At 35.2% G+C, this 18,105-nt stretch overlaps 1 protein-coding gene across 4 annotated transcripts in view; it reads right to left on the bottom strand.

The window, feature by feature from the left end:
- Positions 1-17,672, bottom strand: part of LOC5567994 (facilitated trehalose transporter Tret1) — a 277,562-nt gene extending 259,890 nt beyond the window's left edge. Inside the window, exons 1-2 of one of the 4 annotated variants that reach the window (XM_021847840.1) lie at positions 16,352-17,672; positions 8,650-9,031 (exon numbers count right to left, since the gene is read on the bottom strand). The gene's annotated coding sequence lies outside the window, so the exon portion shown is untranslated. The remainder of the gene's footprint in view (positions 1-8,649; positions 9,032-16,351) is intronic. The other 3 variants (XM_021847841.1, XM_021847842.1, XM_021847843.1) reach the window with 3 other exon arrangements.
- Between the last annotated feature and the right edge of the window lie 433 nt (positions 17,673-18,105).

The raw sequence follows: 18,105 nt of genomic DNA, 5'->3' as shown, positions 1-18,105 counted from the left end.
TTAAGATATTAAAAAATACACTTTTCTAAAATTTTTCTCGACCCGCATTTGAAAGGGCCAATGCTTTGTTTGATTATTACTAATATTTTTTTTTTCTATAATTATTAACGAGATTTTTAGCCCTGGGCTAGTTCATCTCGGGACCAACGGCTTCACTTCCCTTCCGAAGGAAGTCGTCACTGAATTTTTTAGTGACTATCTCGGGGATGGGATTCGATCCCAGGCCCTCGGCGTGAGAGGCGTGTGTTCTAACCACTACACCAGGTCCGTCCCATTATTACTAATAAGCCAATACACGAAAAAATGATATCTACCAAATTAACGCCTGTTAGTGATTTTAGGAAATTGTCCAAAGCATTCAAATTTGTATGAAAAATTCTTGGACAGGATATGCAGATACGCCCTTTTGAAATGTATGGAATGAATATGGAATATGGGATATGGTGGATTCTGCTCCATCTGTAATCAACGGTTAGCTAGGTGCATACATAATCATTACACTTTTGCGGTTGTTCTTATTTCATTCAATTTAGCAAGTTGCATAGAAGGAATGATTCTAATTGTATTCAAATGTAACACAGAATTTTCCGATTTCCACGTTACAGCTTTTGCATGGAAAATGTATGAACCGTAACACTACCGAACCTCCTCGTTACGTAACATTTGAACGATTCCAAATTTACACGTACACATGTTGTCTATACTGACATTGGAAAAGGACCAAAGTATAATTTAAATATACACATTTCAATATAGCTGAACAATGACCGTATCAAAGTTGACCGGAACACTCGAACATCACTAATCTTTATCTATATTATATATTCATACATACATACTTCTATTCTAATCTGTTCTATTCTATTCAATTATACTCCACTTAAATTTATTCTACTCTGATCAACCCTACTTGTTCTTATACATATTTTTACAAATAGACACTGTAAAAATTACCAACTGCGCGCAAAAGATTTGAACGGTACTCTTTCGATATTTGTACGGCTTTTTAGCGCTCCCAGCTCTGTAAAAAAAATTCTATGCACAGATTCTGACTCCTAATGCGTGCCTCTCATATGATCCATAAAAATGAAGATTTGAATTATCATTTCACAGTAAGTCCAAATAAGGGATTCAACTTATATACGATAGTTTTTATGTATTTTAAGGAACTTAAGCTTTTTGTATTAAATGCTTTTCATTTGAGCTGGATCCTCGTTTTAATGGTAATTTGAACAAGTTTGTCGAGAGCTGGGAAGAGCATAGTCTGACAAAATCTTCGAAATATCATATCATCATGTTTAATGTAAAAGACTTCTGCAATGCAACTGGTCGAGGACTAGGCTGACATAATGAGCTGGCGTCGGATAACGCTGTGCATTACGCTGTTTCACAGACCTGTCTGCGCTATAAAGTCGAACAAACATCGAAAGTGTATCGTTCAATTCTTTTGCGCGCTGTTGTTGATTACAACATTGGCATTTGTAAAAATATGTATAAGAACAAGTAGGGTGGATCAGAATAGAATAAATTTAAGTAGAGTAAAATTGAATAGAATAGAACAGATTAGAATAGAAAAGAATTAAATAGAATTGAATAGAATATAGAATATAGAATTATGTAGATACAGATATGTAATGTTCGAATGTTGCGATCAACTTTGATGTTCAGCTATATTGATGTGTATATATTTCAATTATACTTTTGCCCTTTTATAATGTCAATCTAGACAATATGTGTACATGTAAATTTTGTGCAACTTGCTGAATTGAATGAAATAAGAACAACCGCAGAGGTGTAATGATTATGTATGCACCTAAGGGGCCGTCCATAAATGACGTAGCTTTTTAGGGGGGAGGGGGATATTTACGAATTTGTGACGAAGTGTGACGAGGGGGAGGGAGGGGTCCTAGCTAGTGGACGTAGCATTTTGAATCAAGTCCGTAAAAAGAACTTCTTGTTTTTCTTATAAACTTGGGTTATAAAATTATGATTAATAAATTTATAAATAAACAAAATAAAAGTTAATTGAATTGATTAAAAATCAATGCTCCAACTACTTGGAGTACATGTTTTTGCCATTTGTTAACATGACATAAAGTCAGCCGTTTTAGTATTATCCATATATTCTGGTGGGGCTTTATTTCTTCAAGAAAATTGAACATGCTATTCTTGGCAAATATTACAAAGATATTTATTCCGTGAATTATGCCTTCATTGTTGCAGGAGATCTCCACCAAATCAACTCACCATTTGTTTTGATATATCAATGCTCTTGCTGGAATAGCCTGAATATTGATGAGGATAATAGATTCGAATGTTATCAAAATTGCCCTATCATTTAATTTTCTTAATAACTCGGTAATTTGAAGAATTTTTATTATTTAACTGTTTAATTAAAGGTTGTGCAAGATTATTTCAGTATGGAAACGATAATGAAATTCAACTGAAATATAAATAGATATTATTGTTTTTGTATAATAATCACTAACATTTTCTAAACATTCCAAATATTTCAAGTGTAATCTTTTATATATCTGGCCACTGTTTGCTAAAATGATTTGAAATTGGATGATATTAACGATGATTATGTTCAAATTAATATATTTTCTTGATCATCTTCATTAAAATCTATTTCCTAACAACGAATAATTAAAAAAACAGTCCTCTAATATAACGAAATTTTTGTTCAATATATTATAAAATATATTGGATCCTAACTCGACAGTAACGAGCTTCATCAATCCAATCAAAAAAAATTTTTCACATTTTTTATAGTAAACATGTTTTTCATAGTAAGAACAGCATTACTTTTGAGCGCTACTGTATATAAAACTGTTAGATTAGATTATCCTTACATTTCAGTCAGTAATTAATATCAAACTTTGTATTGAACTTTTTAATTCCAATTTTTTGTTTCAACCCAGTCACTAAGGAAAACAAATGAAAAATATATAAGGGGGGGGGGTGGGGGAGGTATGCTTGATATGCTACGTATTTTCCAGGGGGGAGTACCAGCATTTGTGACGAAATGCTACGAGTGGGGAGGGGGGTGTAAAAATTTAGTGAAAAAATGCTACGTCATTTATGGACGGCCCCTAACCGTTGATTATAGATGAAACGGAATTCACCACGCAATATTCTTTCCATAAACTTCAAAAGGGCGTATCTGCATATCCAGTCCAAGAATTATTCATTCATATTTGAATGCTTTGGACAATTTCCCAAAATCACTATCAGGCGTTAGATTGTTAGATATAATTGTTCGTGTATTGGTTGATAAGTAATAACTTAACATAGCATTGGCCCTTTCCAAATGTCGGTCTAGAATTTTTTTATGAAAATGTTTTTCAATATATAAAACCAGATAAAAAATCAAAACTACATTTTTTGTATAATCTCTTTGTTTAAGGTGATTATAAAACGAAGCCAAACTTTGAATTTTCAAGTGCACAAGACGAGAGTATCTGACAACAGTTCGCGTTGAAAACCAATCAAATTGCTTGCTTGCTGGTGGTGACCAATGGGATAGATTTTCAACGCAGAGCGCTGTTTGGTTCTCAAGTCTTGTGCTCTTGAAAATTTGAGGTGTGGCTTCGTTCTATAATCACCTTAAACAAGTAAAAATGGCATATTTTCAGTGATTTCTATCATATAAACTTCAAAAGGGCGTAACTCAAAATTCTGACTAAGGATTTTTTTCAAAATCGGCCCAGAGGTGCAGAACAACGTTAGGAATCAACTGCTGACTGCCGTTTGAATGGTATATTTTATTTGATAATAACGGTAATTGAAGCACCGTGCTGGCTTCATAAGGAGTGTATCGAAAAGTAGTCGCAAACATTCAAAACGCCATATCTCAGAGTATAGCTCATCTTTTTAAAAGCTTTTTTCACGCAAATCTTCATCATGTCATCAAATATTGAAGCAGCTAAAAATATATTGCATTATATGCAGTCTTAATATAAATACAACAAGGTTTATGAAGCATGGAAAATAAAATCTTGCACAAAATTACATTTTTGAAGTGTCTTCTGAAGATTCGATGATTTGTATTGAACAAAATGTATATCAAACAAAATAGGATGAAAAACTTATTGTATAGGAAAATATGTTTACTTCACACAGCACATAAAATGGATTTCAAAAATATAAATTATTGCTCTAAGAAAGCTCAATTATTGGAATAAGGTCGCTTTTGTATAATCAACTTTTGAAGCTCTGTCATTTACAGTAGTAATTATATAGAGTACCATTTTTTGCTTACGTTACTTCATAAATATGCAAAGAAACTTTTCCAATCAAAAAACATTTTTTTTATTCGTTACAATCGTTCGATATTACCATAAACGTATAGAAAGAAAAAATCCAAAAACGAGGTCCTTAAAAATCGACTTTTTTCGATTTTTGTATTTGCTCTCAAATGCTTGTTAATGTATTTTTCAAAATATTTTTTTACACTATGTCATGACAATTGTGGCACAGAATATATTAGCATGAACAAAAACCATTTTTCCTTAAAATTTAACACATTTATTAACATATCATTTTTTTCAGAAGTGTGCAAGATTTTCATCGACATCTGTTAGTAATTTGTGAAATTATCATACAATATACCACTTTACTGAAACAATATCACCGCATCATATTTTTTAAATACATTGTTAAGCATTTCTGTTCAAAAAATGTTTGTAGGTTCAACCCAATATTTTTGAGACTGTTTTGAATGTTTGCGACTACTTTTCGATACACTCCTTAGCTCAGATAATCACGCAAAGGGTGTCAAGAATTGGGCTTCTGAGGGGTGTTGAGATGATTTCATTTACAGATGAATAAACATGAAGATAAAAAAACATGAACTCGGATAGCATAGCGTCGAAAAGTTTATCCAAACTTTAAACAAACTATGCACGATAAACCAAAACCACTCGAATGTTTGGTTAAAATTTTACTGTCATTATGTCTCCGTCTTTCAATCAGCGATGTTTTATTTACATATGCGATTTTTATTGATTTCTCGCGATTTATATGTACGGAAAATATAGAAGGATACTGTTGTGCTCAGAAAACATTATGCTACCACATGGAAATAAAATTTTCCAACTTTTTGAAAAATTAAAAAATATAGAGTAAGGTGGGGCAAAAGTTCGACCTTAGTGGTATAATTAAAGTTTCCAGGAAAACAATAGCAGTTAAAACAAAACAAATACCATACAGTGAAACTTCAACATCTTGGCTATAATTTTGCTGAACAAACAAAAAATGTCAAAATATTAACCGATTTTTAGTTATAACAGTTTCAAAATTCATTGTCTCAAACGAACTTTTGCCCCACCGGTGGGGCAAGAGATCGAATCTAGTGTGGTGCAAAAGTTCGCTGGCTAAAACCCAAAATAACGATCCTTCTATGACAGGCATACATTACACCAGCCGTAAACTTAAGTTTGCCGAAAAATAAACACTAAATTTTCATCAAAAAATTGCCTAAAACCGGGTTAATTGAAATATACTCAAAAATAGCAGCTTTTCGCAAAACTAAGTGGAAATGTAAAATTTTGGTGACAGTTTTCACACGATTAGACAAATTTAACTAAATTTGAAGATAATATGTGAATTTTAGGCAATTTGCAAATTTCTCCGTGATTTTATACATGGGTCGAACTTTTGCCCCGCTGATTGGAACTTTTGCCCCACTATGGGCCAAAAATTGTTTCAAGCATTTATGCAAAAACTAATACACCTCAAAGCAACCTTATGATAGGCCTTAAAACGCCGCTTTTTCCATTGGTTCCAAGCAACGAAAGTTTTACCAAAAATTACAATATTCACGTCGAAAAACAACAAATAGCCGTAACTTTTCCAAATCTCAATCAATTTTTATGATAATTGGAGTGAAAGTCTCTTACTTGAATAGCATGTACCACCATGACATTTATAAGATTTGTTTTGAATTGAGCTAGAAATCTTAAAAAGAAACTTTTACCCCACTCGAACTTTTGCCCCACTTTACTCTAATTGTTATTTTTTTTAGTGTGATTAGACCTTATAGTCGTTCGTGAAAACCTGCCTACGCCCATCTGCCGATACAAGCGTTTCTTATGACCCTGGCCGATCGCGACCAATGTCTTCTATTTCAGATTTAGGTTTCCTCAGAAGAATGTATGTTTTAGCATACGGTCGTCAAGAGCGGACAGCGTCCGCAAAGACGTGCCCACCATAATCCATAATTTACAGCAACTTTCCTCGCGGCAGCGACGATGCAGATGACAGAAGCACAAACCACAAACCCATTGGCCCACTTTCAACCACACAATGCAGCTAAGGGTTTACTACCGCTGGCTGATGATGCCACTGAACCTTGCGTACGAAAACCGACAAGAAGCGCCCTTTACTACTGGGTGGAAAATTAAAAATAAATCAAATCTCATACAAATTTTATGCAGAAAAGCGCAGTAACAGCGTCACATAAAAGTAATCGTTTATCTTCCGAACTGTGACTGTCAGAGTGGTGCTGCTTAGCTGAGGAGACGAGATGCTTATGCTGCGCTGTCTCAATACAAAGTTCTTTCATGCTGAAAGCATAACTCGGGTCGCACAGAAGCCGATTTTTTCTAAACAACTGGCAAAAATACTTAAAATACAGATCAGATAGTTAGAATACGGTTAAAATACTCATTACACAAAAACTCGGTTTAAATTTTTCAAATTGACAATAAGCATATTCGGCAACACGGTATCCAACAGAAATTATTGAATCTCATTTTTCCTTTATTTCTAATAGTTTCGAAGATATAAATTGAAGAATGTTATGTAAGCTTTTGATGAAAGTTGCAATCACTGGAATTGTTCCCAAGGGTCGAGGTGTGGCCATTTGGCCTTTTGTATGTTTCAAGTTAACGAACATTTGACCAAAATTTGAATAAATTCGGGGATGGTCGATTAAACGTGCTGTGAACAACATGGAATTACCCTTATTTATCTTGCTGTAAGGAGTAGGCATTTGATTTATTCTTCATAAACAGTGTTGCGAGCTACACGAAAAAACTTTTTATTAGAAATTTTGTAATTTGTACCAAGATTTTTTAATCTGGACCATTGTTGTTGTTATTGTTTGAGAGGGACTTTAACCCGAAGGTCATTCGTCCCTTCTGGACCATTGTGGATAGATAGCGGTGATGATGATGCCTTCCACCGAGACTAGCTTTGGTCGCTATAAAAATGAAATAACCACAAGAATCTACGCTACGAAAAACCGATGGCGGTGCGAGGCAGCGAAGACGATAATGTCGCTGGCCATAAAAGTAACCTCTTTGCGTGAATGTCAATGAGATGCGATCTGATGAGATGAGGAGTTTTATGGGGTTTCATTCAGAATTTGTTGCGTTTGGGGTCGGCAAATAGGTGTTGGTCGCAAGCCCAAGTCAGGGGACGTATCTAACCAATCGGAGTCAAAACCGTAATAAATTGGATTGGAGTAGGCGTTTGGCACCGAAGCTTGATGAGGTTTAAAGTAATTTGTTAGAAAATTGTGCACCGAATGGATTTCACTGTTTATTACCATATTGGCATTTGTTTAGTGTGCTAATGATAGACATTTAGCAAATATTACGATACCCTACACGGAGAGAATGAGGTACTCAAAAGTGAGTTCATTCCACTCAATTCCGGGGGTTCGTGCGTTAGCCTAATTTTGAGTTGATGGGGTAGAAGTTGTTTTCATTTGCAGCCATGCGAAAAAATACCTACTGTCTAAGTTCTTTTCACTCAATCGGCAGATCAAATAACTCAACTTCCAGTACTATTTCACTTACTCAAATTTGAGGTAACGCAATAAGGTTCGGTTTTTGGGTCGTTTTGCTCTTCGCTCTCTGACAACAATAGAAAGAGCGAATGAAATAGGGAGAGAAAAATAACTCAAAAGTAAGTTAAAAAATACTCAAATATGGATTTTTTGTTTTCTCCGTGTATGGGACCAAGCAAAATGATGAATGCGGCTTGTTTAGATCAGTCACAACAACAACATTCTAATATGTCTCAATCGAATATTATTACTCTCCGTAGTGATTTATGTATATATTTCGGTAGCGACTTGGAACATACACATTAGGATCAAGTGACTGTACCAATTGAGCTGGATTCCATTCACAAAAGATACATTGTGATTTCTTAAAAAACAAGCAGATGCACAGACATTTCAAGTGGAAGCTGCAGATCATCTGCAAGACTAAAGCAGAAAACAGTGCAACATATGTGGTCAAGCCGGTAATGACTGACTCATTTCTTTTATCTCTGTTATGTGCTACAGTTTCAACCCTACATACTTCACATTCATTTGCCAACATATTATATTTCTTCACACACTAATGTACGAAACGGCCAGAGATAACGAAAAACTTGCAAATGAATTGGTGTTAATCTCTGCATCACGTTTGCAAACGGGAAAGAGATGCAGAAATAAGCGTCTCTAGACTTGCTTTATCAAGTAAATGACTAAACCAATTCAGTGCAACCAGCAAGTTGTGCACTGGTGAACCAATAAAAATTCGCCTAATGGTTCATAATCCAATAACGAATAACAGCTAATTTGAACCAGAATTGCTTGTAAACGATTCCCATGCAACATAAAATGGCAATAAATAAAATGCTACTTACTTGTACTTGCTCAATTCGAACGTCGCTGTAGTTCAGTTAGACACGACCACTGCAGTTACGATTTCAGTCAAATTTAACGGGAATTCGGCTATCGTACTTTTCTTGATCTCCACCAAAACTCGTTATGCAAATGCACTCACCGCAGGGAATTGTTCGGTTCGATATCACTTAATCCACTTAAATGTCCCGTCTCGAACGACACGAATCAAGCTCTTCATTCACAGTTTCATCAGCTGATCTTGACGAACGGATCACGTCGATGTTCCCATGAGAGTCGTTATAAAACCAGAAGAACACTCAATCACACCCGCGAGGACCGTATGGGCGAACGAACGGACGGAACGAAAGATAAACAGTATAATAATGCAACGCTTCCTCGGAACTGAAAATAATCATCAACGCTTTTTATTAGGTATAACTTGATTGCAAACACTACCAACAATAATACAAGGGCACGGTGCTTCGTTTACCGTTATTATCAGGAAAAAAAGCCATCAAAACTTTCAACGCCAGTAAGTCTACACCTGAGGGCCAATTAAAAAACCGTCCTACGAAATTTCTCTTTAGAAGGCGTGGTTGTCAAAAACAGAAAGCATTCCTGGGAAAGTTTCTAAGATGGTTTTCAAAATCCACAGAATAAAAAGTATTGGAAGAATTCCTAAAGATTTTGTGTGGAAACAATGCCTAGGGAAAATCTTGAAGCGAATCCTTGAAATATTCCTGGGATGATTCCTGTAACCTTAGCCATTTCTGGTAGAATTGTTCAGACAGATCTAAAAGAATTCAGATTAGTGTAAATTTGTTGGAATGTCTGTAAAAAATCAAAAATGCTCTAAGAAGAGTTCCCAGAGGAATTTCTGAACATTTATTTTATTAGTTTCATTTTCATGTCATGGAGTTTTGGTATAGAAAATTATAACAAAAGATGATGTTGGAAGCATTCTTGAAGGGATATAGGAGTGAATAATTCTAAAGGCGTGTTTTGAGGAATTTCTTACGATATGTAAAACCAAAGAAAAATTCTAAAAAAAATCATTGAGAAAAGTTGATGTATTTGAAAACAAATTTCAATGTAGAAACCATGGTGTAATTCCTGATCGATTTCAAGAGGGAATGCATGATGAAATTTCTTGGATATATGCAAAAGTATTCACGAAGGTGCTATCTCGGATGAATACTTGACGGAATCCCATTGAAGATTTATTCTTTGCCAGGATTTCTGAAACGATTTTTCAAGCAATCCTTGTGTTTAAAAAAAAATCCCTGCCAGTAATTCATAGACGATTTCTTGGAGTCTTAAGCTTCTAGATAAATTTTTAGAGATATTTTTAGATAAATTATTCCAAAAATTAGACCTTAATTAATTACTGAGAGCTCGCTGGAGATTCTCGAGGTACTCTCAGGAATAATTTGTGAAATAAACGCTGAAGTAATTATGAAGAAATTTCTTGATAAATCGAACATAAATTATTCGGAGGAATATAGAAAGGGTTCCGATTCCTTGACGAGTTTCTTGAAGCTTGTCAGGATAAACTCATTTAAAGCTAGCTTGGCAGATCCTTGGTATAAACTTTTTGAGTTTCATAAAAAAAATGGCAGATAGTTTGCTAAACACTCGAATGATTTTCGTCAAAATTTTTGGCACAAGTTTAATTGTTTGGTGGATTTAGAAAAAAAAAAAAGGTTTATGAAATCGATCATGATTCAATCAACCGGTTTGTTTCAGATTCCAAACATGGCTCATAGTCTGAACATTTCACTTTTTATATCGATTTTTCAACAAAACTGCTCAAATTTCTGCACAGGACGATCAATTCTTCTATGATATAAGTCTAAGTCTAAGATGTGAATATATTAATTTTTACCTTTGTCATCGCCACTGTGTAACCGTTTGGTTACAAATGGATCATTAAAATAACCAAAACGGCCGCTATAGAAAGCATAGATAGCGCCACCGTAGCCTTGTGTGTTTGACCGAACAGCAATGCTGTCACAACGTTAAATCCCATATACAGTGGCGCCTTTGTTTTGATGCGGTGAGCACTGACAAAAACTACCTTCAATGATCCATTGTGGATTTTTGTTTTTTTTACATTGTTGTTTTTTGTCCCTTTACGTTTCCTGTGCAAGAACAGAAGGAATACCGCTGCAATGATATTCGTTTGCAAATGCTGCAGCATGGTAGAAGAAATAACTAAAGATAGAAATTAAGTAGAATAACGAAATATGGGAATTCTTAAAAAGGACGACCATTGCCAAGAATCGGCCTACTTCGATATCAGGCGTCCGTGAGATGAAGACGTGGTTTTATAGTGCAAAAGTGCAGTGGTTCAAAACAATAGAAATATTAGTAATAGAACGCTAGTTGCGTTGTTGTCACAAAACTGATTTCATTAATTTTTACCTTAAATTATGGATTTCCATTGTTTGTTCAATACCATGTCGTTGTTTTGGTTTTTTAGATTAATCTGACACTTTGAGGCCCGGTACTCACGCTGTCAGTTCTTGGCAAACTAGATGTTGGTAACACGAACAGCAGCGACATTAGCATTCTTAGGTTAATGCTTCTACTTTCAAAACTAACAAACTTCTCTTCCACCCTCCCCCTAGACCCTAAGCAGGAGCTAAGTAGGCGGTAGAAAAAACCGAGCTCAAGTAGCAAAATACCCTGCACTGCTACGAGCAAACAGTTTTTAATTTGTTCTTGTCCAATAGGACCTCTTGCTCTTGTTCTTGGTTTTGATCCAGACCTTCAACGAGGTTTTGCCGTCATTGCCCCTCCCTGGCCGTAAAAAAAAAACAAATCTAACTGATTTGCAACCAAGCTAAATAATGGTCTTCAGAATACACGTTTTTTGTAAAATAACGTCATGATGAATTTTTTGAATAATTCTTTGAGTCTAACTAAAAATCATGAATTTTGCGAGAAATTGTCAAAAACCTGATGTTGAACTCAAAAGAAACGTTTTAGGAATTTTATATTGTAAAAATCACTGCAAGATTTTTTTTTCTTTTGTTGCTTCTATAAGACTTTCTATGAGAACTCCTCCAAGAATTCTTTTTGAATATCTTCCAGAAATTCCATTTCGCTTCTGAAACTACTGCAGAATTTACACCCAACCAGGAATTTCACTGAAAACATCTCCAAGCATTGTCCTAGACAATACCCAAAAGTACTCCAAAGATTTTTCCTCTAACTTGCCTTGAGTAGTTTCAAAATATTATCGTAGAAATTTCTACAGAATTTTTTGATGAATTATTAGAAAACAAATCTGGGCTTTCGAAAGATTTTGCAAAAACTTCAGATTTCCTTAGGAAACATTTAGAATTTTCGGTACATATTTTTTTAAGTTTTCGAGCTCGGATTATTCTAGGAATTACGCCAGATATCGCATAATAAGAAGATATAATTGTTCCAGCAAGAATTTATGTAGGATTCCATTAGGGATTTTCCCAAGAATTATAATAATTTAAACATTTTCCTTAGTTTTTTTTAAGGTATTTTTTTTCAAAAATTAATACAGGTCGGACTCGATTATCCGGAGACTCGATTATCCGGGGACTCGATTATCCGGGATTCGATTATCCGGAATTTTAGACTCGATTATCCGGAATTTGATTTTTGATGTTCTTTTTTTTTCAATTTTTATGCATAAATCTGAGATAATTTGGTATTGCAATATACAACATGAATGGTTTTGCAGTTTTGAACGTACTTAAGAACAGGGGGGCTTAAAAAGTGGTTTTTGTGTATGCTGGTCAAAAAAATTTGTTTTTCTTGTAAAGACCCCTACTGTTCCTAGAAATAATTTCTGGCTACGCTACCGCATCATATAAATAAAACAACAAAAAAGATAATATTTATGTTCTTTTATCGAAGATTTCAATTTTTTTCTTAGTGATTCGATTATCCGGAGAATTCGATTATCCGGAGTGAAAAAAAAAATCGATACTCTGGATAATCGACCTGTATAGAGAATTACGAAATATGGAAATTTCCAAGAGTTTCAGGTGTCAACAATTCAACCAGAAGTTCGTATAATTTTATGTTTTGATTTCCTCTATGTATTATAATAAAGTTTATCCAGCACTCCTCGCAAAACTTTCTTCAGGAATCAATCCTGTGACTTCCATAAAATATTATTTTCTAATAATTCATCCAAATACTGACACAGGAATTCTCCCAAGAATATTATTATAATTTATATATGAATATCTCTTAGAACACTACCAAAAATAATCAGCCTAATCCAAAGGAAATTTCTCAAGATATCACTTTCTGGATGCTGTGAATTTCTGCAAGGGATATTCTTAGAAAAAATCCTGGATAAACCCTTAGAGGAACTGTAAACTGAAAGAATTCCTTGAGAATTTTAAAATTAACTTTTAGATGGATTTTCAGGAAAACGTGGAATAATGTGTGTATAAAACTTTGGATCATCTTGCTCAAATAAATGCTTAGTGGTGCTTCCGAGATAATAACTGTTAGGAATTTTAAAAAAATCTGCGAAGACGCTCTTATATGAATCTCACTAAGAGTTTTTGTGATTTTTGATTCTTGGTTCTTGAAATATTTGTAAAAAATTATTCTGAAATGACAGAAATGCCTAAAGAAATTTCTGAAAATATATTAAAAAAATTATTACAGTTTTTCTTAAAGACGTCGCTGAAATAAATTGTAGAGAAATTCTTAGATGTATTTCATGAACGAAGCTTTAAAGAAATTCTCCCAAAGATATCGATAAAAGAATCCTTGATAGAATTCTGAAACATGTATGGTGGATTGCAGAAAAAAAATCTAGGAGTAATGTTTAAAGAAATATTTCAAAAAGCAGATATAATTGAAATCTTGAAGAAAATTTTGAAATGATTCCTGAAATTAAAATTGACAGTGTAACTGAAACTCTGAGTGAAATTCCTAGAGGAATTCAAGAGGGAATAATTGAAGGAATCTGTTGACAAATTAAATGTTTCATTGGAGGAACTATTAGAAAAGCAATTAGAGGAATCCAAAAATAAAACCAGAGAAATCTTTGAAATAGTTTACAGACGAATCTTTTCAATAAATACAATTCATAAATTTATGCTACATTTTAGTGGAATCTTAAGAACCCTTTTAAGTTCTGTCTGAACGTGTTATATCCTGTATCAAAAACTTGCCAGGCTCTATACTCATCAAATTTTCGAAAGGTCATAGGATGGAATTGAAGTTCAATCAAAGTCGGATTGTTGTCGAGAGTCCATTCCCGCATGGACGTGGCCAGGGAGGGGCAAGCAACCTCAAAAGAACATTTATGAAGTCCACGTAAAACGATCATTATATTAAACCTCTGCACCTTTTTTGCATGAAACCTGAAATTATGAAGAACTTCCATCCTACTTTGTCTTTCACAGTGAGCAAATTGGGTTCCGGGTTATTTGGTCGAATGTCATTTGGCCGAATGCAATTTGGCCGAATGTCATTTGGGCGAACGCAATTCGGCCGAAATTGAAAACCAATAGTGAACAACAGCTAGCATGCATATGTTATGAATTTCCAAGCTGAATTTCAAAGAACTTGTTCAGCTTATTCTGAAAGAAGGATAAATCATCAAACATTATTAGCTTTTAATTTATAGTTCATGAAACAGTGCTGCTAGCAGTAATAGTTGCCAGCAGAGGTTTCGCATTGCGTTTATAGTCAACTTCTGACAGTAATTTAAACGGTTAATGACTTCTCTTTAACAAAAAACAGCCTTTGATCAATCAAAGGAAAAATGTCTTAGGCAAATTTAAGCAAGAGTAACGCAAATAATCATTGTATCAGTGTAAGTAAAAAGAACTTTCGATGATTAAAAGAAAGTGAAATTCCCAATTAAAATTAAAGTTAAATTATACATTATTGCCAACAGTAATGAAACCAGTATAACAAGAAAGAATAGCCTATGTTTAAAAGAAGGACAATAATCTGATGAAATCATAAAAAATACTTTTGAAACCCTAGCACACCCTAGCACTCAAATGGCCGGAAATCAGCAAATTGTGATCCACAACGCATTTTGATTCTATTTGTTGACAGAGTAACGGGTCCATCTAAGGCATTGAAAAAGACCACATTGGTAATAAAGATTTCGTACAGGGTTACTCCGAGAATTCCCTTAGAAAGATTCTACTAACATTTCTTACAGGAAAAGCTCCCAAATTTATCAAGGAATCTCGCAATTATGAAAGTGAAAGTGGGATGTACTTCGTAGTATAATGTTTCATACTACGATATGTTGCAGAGATTCTTCCGGAAACTAATCCTAAGAGTTTTTTTTCTGGATTTCACTAAGTATTTTTCAGACTCCTGATATTTTTTCTGGACCTTGGTCTCGATTTTAATAAAAGTTTTTTTTAGAATTAGGTATCTCCGAGAAAAACTGTGAATATTCTTCAGTATGGACCGATGCACGAGTTCAGGAATTTGACGTTTGAGCGGTGCCGAATTCACTGGTTTCCATGGTCACATAAATAACACGGCATCGCTAAAACGTCAAATGAACTCGTGCATTGGTCCATGGACCTATGCACGAGTTCACTAATTTGACGTTTGAGCGGTGCCGAATTCACTCGTTGCCATGGTCACATAAATAACACTGCACCGCTCAAACGTCAAATAGTGAACTCGTGCATCGGTCCATTTACATCACGTCTTCTTGTTGGAATCTTTTTAAGTACCTATGATTTAAAAGAATTTCTTCAGAAATTCATTCAGTTAATTCTACATAAATTTCCCCAATATGCTTCAAAAATTAACCCATATGTTTCTGAAAGAATTTCTTCCAAAAATACTATGATTTAAAAGAATTTCTTCCAAAAATACTCCAGGAAAAATTCAACCAAAGACTTCGTCATGTTTTATTTTTTTCTAATATCTCTTATAGAATATTGTGGAATCCAAGAAGCAATATGTCAAGGAACATCCTTTAAACTATACACAAGATTTTTATGTTTTTTTAGTTATTTATAGATAAATGATAGTGAAGCCTTAAGAAGCCCTGGTAAAGCTCTGAAATTGTTTGTAATGCATCATTGGAAGGATTTCTGTTTGAAAATTTGGACGAATAAAAAAAAGTCATTTACATTTTCTAGGGAAAACAAATGCGACAAATCAATGTATTTTAGATATAATTTCTGTAGAAAATCAAGTTTTATCACTTGTGGTACTTGTCATTAAATACTTAAATTATTATCCGAATGCTCTAAAAGAATATTCGGATAAATTTTTGACATGTCCTCAAGAGAACTCCAAGATTTTTCAGAAGAAAAAGGCATCCCTGCCTGAGGTAATGCTTGAAGATGTTACTAGTGGAATTACTGATCCTTGCTTGAGACCCTCCTGGAACAATTCTTGAAGGATTGCTTAGATAATCTTAGCAGCTTTTGGTGGAAGTCGAGAATTTCTAAATTTAGCGTTACATAATAAATGGATGCTGCCTAAGGTTTCGAACAATTATCCGTTAGGTCGATAAAATATCATGCGATGAAATGCTCTATAGATTTTCGACCAAATTTCCCTTCGGGCAAATGTACTTTTGCCAAATTTATTCGTAGTTAAAAACATTCAGAGATGATTTCCTGAATTAAAACACAATGTTTATGTATACCTTCAAAAAAGCGTTACTCAAAATTTTGTCTGATTTTTTAAACCGGTCCAATTGTGTAGAATAACTATACATACCAACTATCGTTCAGATGACATTTTTTTTGGTAACAACGATAAATGTAGTACCGTGACGTGAACACTCTGAACCGTCAGCGATTCTGTTCTCCCGAGTTCAGGACTATGTTTACACGCTAGTCTACAGTCCAATGACGATCCACCACTTTACCGCACTCCTCTTCGAAACTGCGAGTCTCGACGGTCGATCTCTTCAGAAAGGGATTGCACCTACTTTCCTTGCACCGGCCGGGGCAGTAAACACACTTTTCGAACCACCACACAGAGTAACGAACGCGTTGTCTGGCCGGTTAACTGCACGCGATCCCGTGCCTTGCGGAAACACAGAACACTACACAACTGCAACAACTATTGGAACGTTGGTTGATGACGAGTACGACGAGGAGCGAAAAAATCGAAAATTGCCCCATTAATCATCTCCAAGTCATCATCATCCGTCGCACTTGGCTTGATGGTTGTCCCACAGCGGCTACTAGTCTGTGTCTCTGCTTTCGCTCTGCTTTTCACACGCTCCGAAAATTAGTCAACTTTTCGGAAAAACCTCAAAAGTTTTAACGACGGTTCACCACTCGTAATGATTATTGTTCTGCCGAAGCAATAAAAACGTAATAAGCCCCGTAAAACGATTGATCCCTCGCAAGTGCCACGGAAAATCTTGGATTATCCCAGACTGGACCACTCCGGATACGATCCCGAACAGTGACTGCGTCGGTACCCGTGGCTTACAGACTATTTAAAAAGAGATCATCGATCTCCTCCCGTAGAACTCCGCTCGACCGGCGCGGAAACCCTAACTAACGAACACGCGCGCGATCAGTTTTCCCGCTTTAGTCTTGCGTAGCTTTGCTGTGACCGTGTAATCTACCGTATTAGCTCTCGGTTGGATGACATCGAGATTCGAACTGATGGTGGCATGGCGTGAACCAATCGTTGCTGCGTCCAGCAGCCGGGGCGCGAGTGTCTCGCGCAGGGAAAACATCGCACAACTCTTCCTGAGCAAACACCCAATCAGTTTGGCATGGAGAGTGAGTTCCCTTGCCGCACTGAGTGATGCGCGAGGCGTCGTCGACGAAGTCTCGCTCTCAGTGTTTACAAGCAGTCTTGTTTGTATTCAATTACGGGCAATAAAGGGTTTTGTTTTGGTTTCGTCTTGTTGGTCTCAGTTCCTTGGAGCAACGGCGGACGGAAGGCGGATAGACGACGCTTTGCCGGTTCGGCTGGTCAAGTTCGATATTTTTGAATGGAATGCTTCCTTCCACTCATTCGCGACACGATCGGCTCACACGCTAAACATGCGTCAGAGAAGTGAGTAGATCTCGATTCATTGAATTTTTTAACTTGGTATGATATTTTTTTCATTGCAGAATCTAGGATGCACGGAGAAAACGAAGTACTCAAAAATAAGTTTTTTTGTACTCAAAATTAAGTAAAAACGTTGAACTGGAAAAATGAGTGCTTTTCATTCTGTCAAACACGTACATTTAACCCAAACTTTGAGTTGTTCAACTAAATCTCATATTTGAGTAAAAAAAATCTTATTCAACTTATTACACATTTTTCCACCCAATGTTAATACTTGAACTAGTGGCAGCGTATTTTTTGAACTAAGACAAGTTACGGAATCTAAGATTGTTTTTTAGGTATCCATTGTTCATGAAACTGATCACTCAACGGTTTTATAATTGCGCTAACACAGCAGTATATCCATTGTTACGGCAATTAAAATAGTTAATCATCAAATTGTAAATCGATCA

Source organism: Aedes aegypti, chromosome 2 (genome assembly GCF_002204515.2).
Source record: "Aedes aegypti strain LVP_AGWG chromosome 2, AaegL5.0 Primary Assembly, whole genome shotgun sequence".
Lineage (NCBI taxonomy): Eukaryota > Metazoa > Arthropoda > Insecta > Diptera > Culicidae > Aedes > Aedes aegypti.
This window is presented reverse-complemented; position numbering and strand designations above follow the sequence as displayed.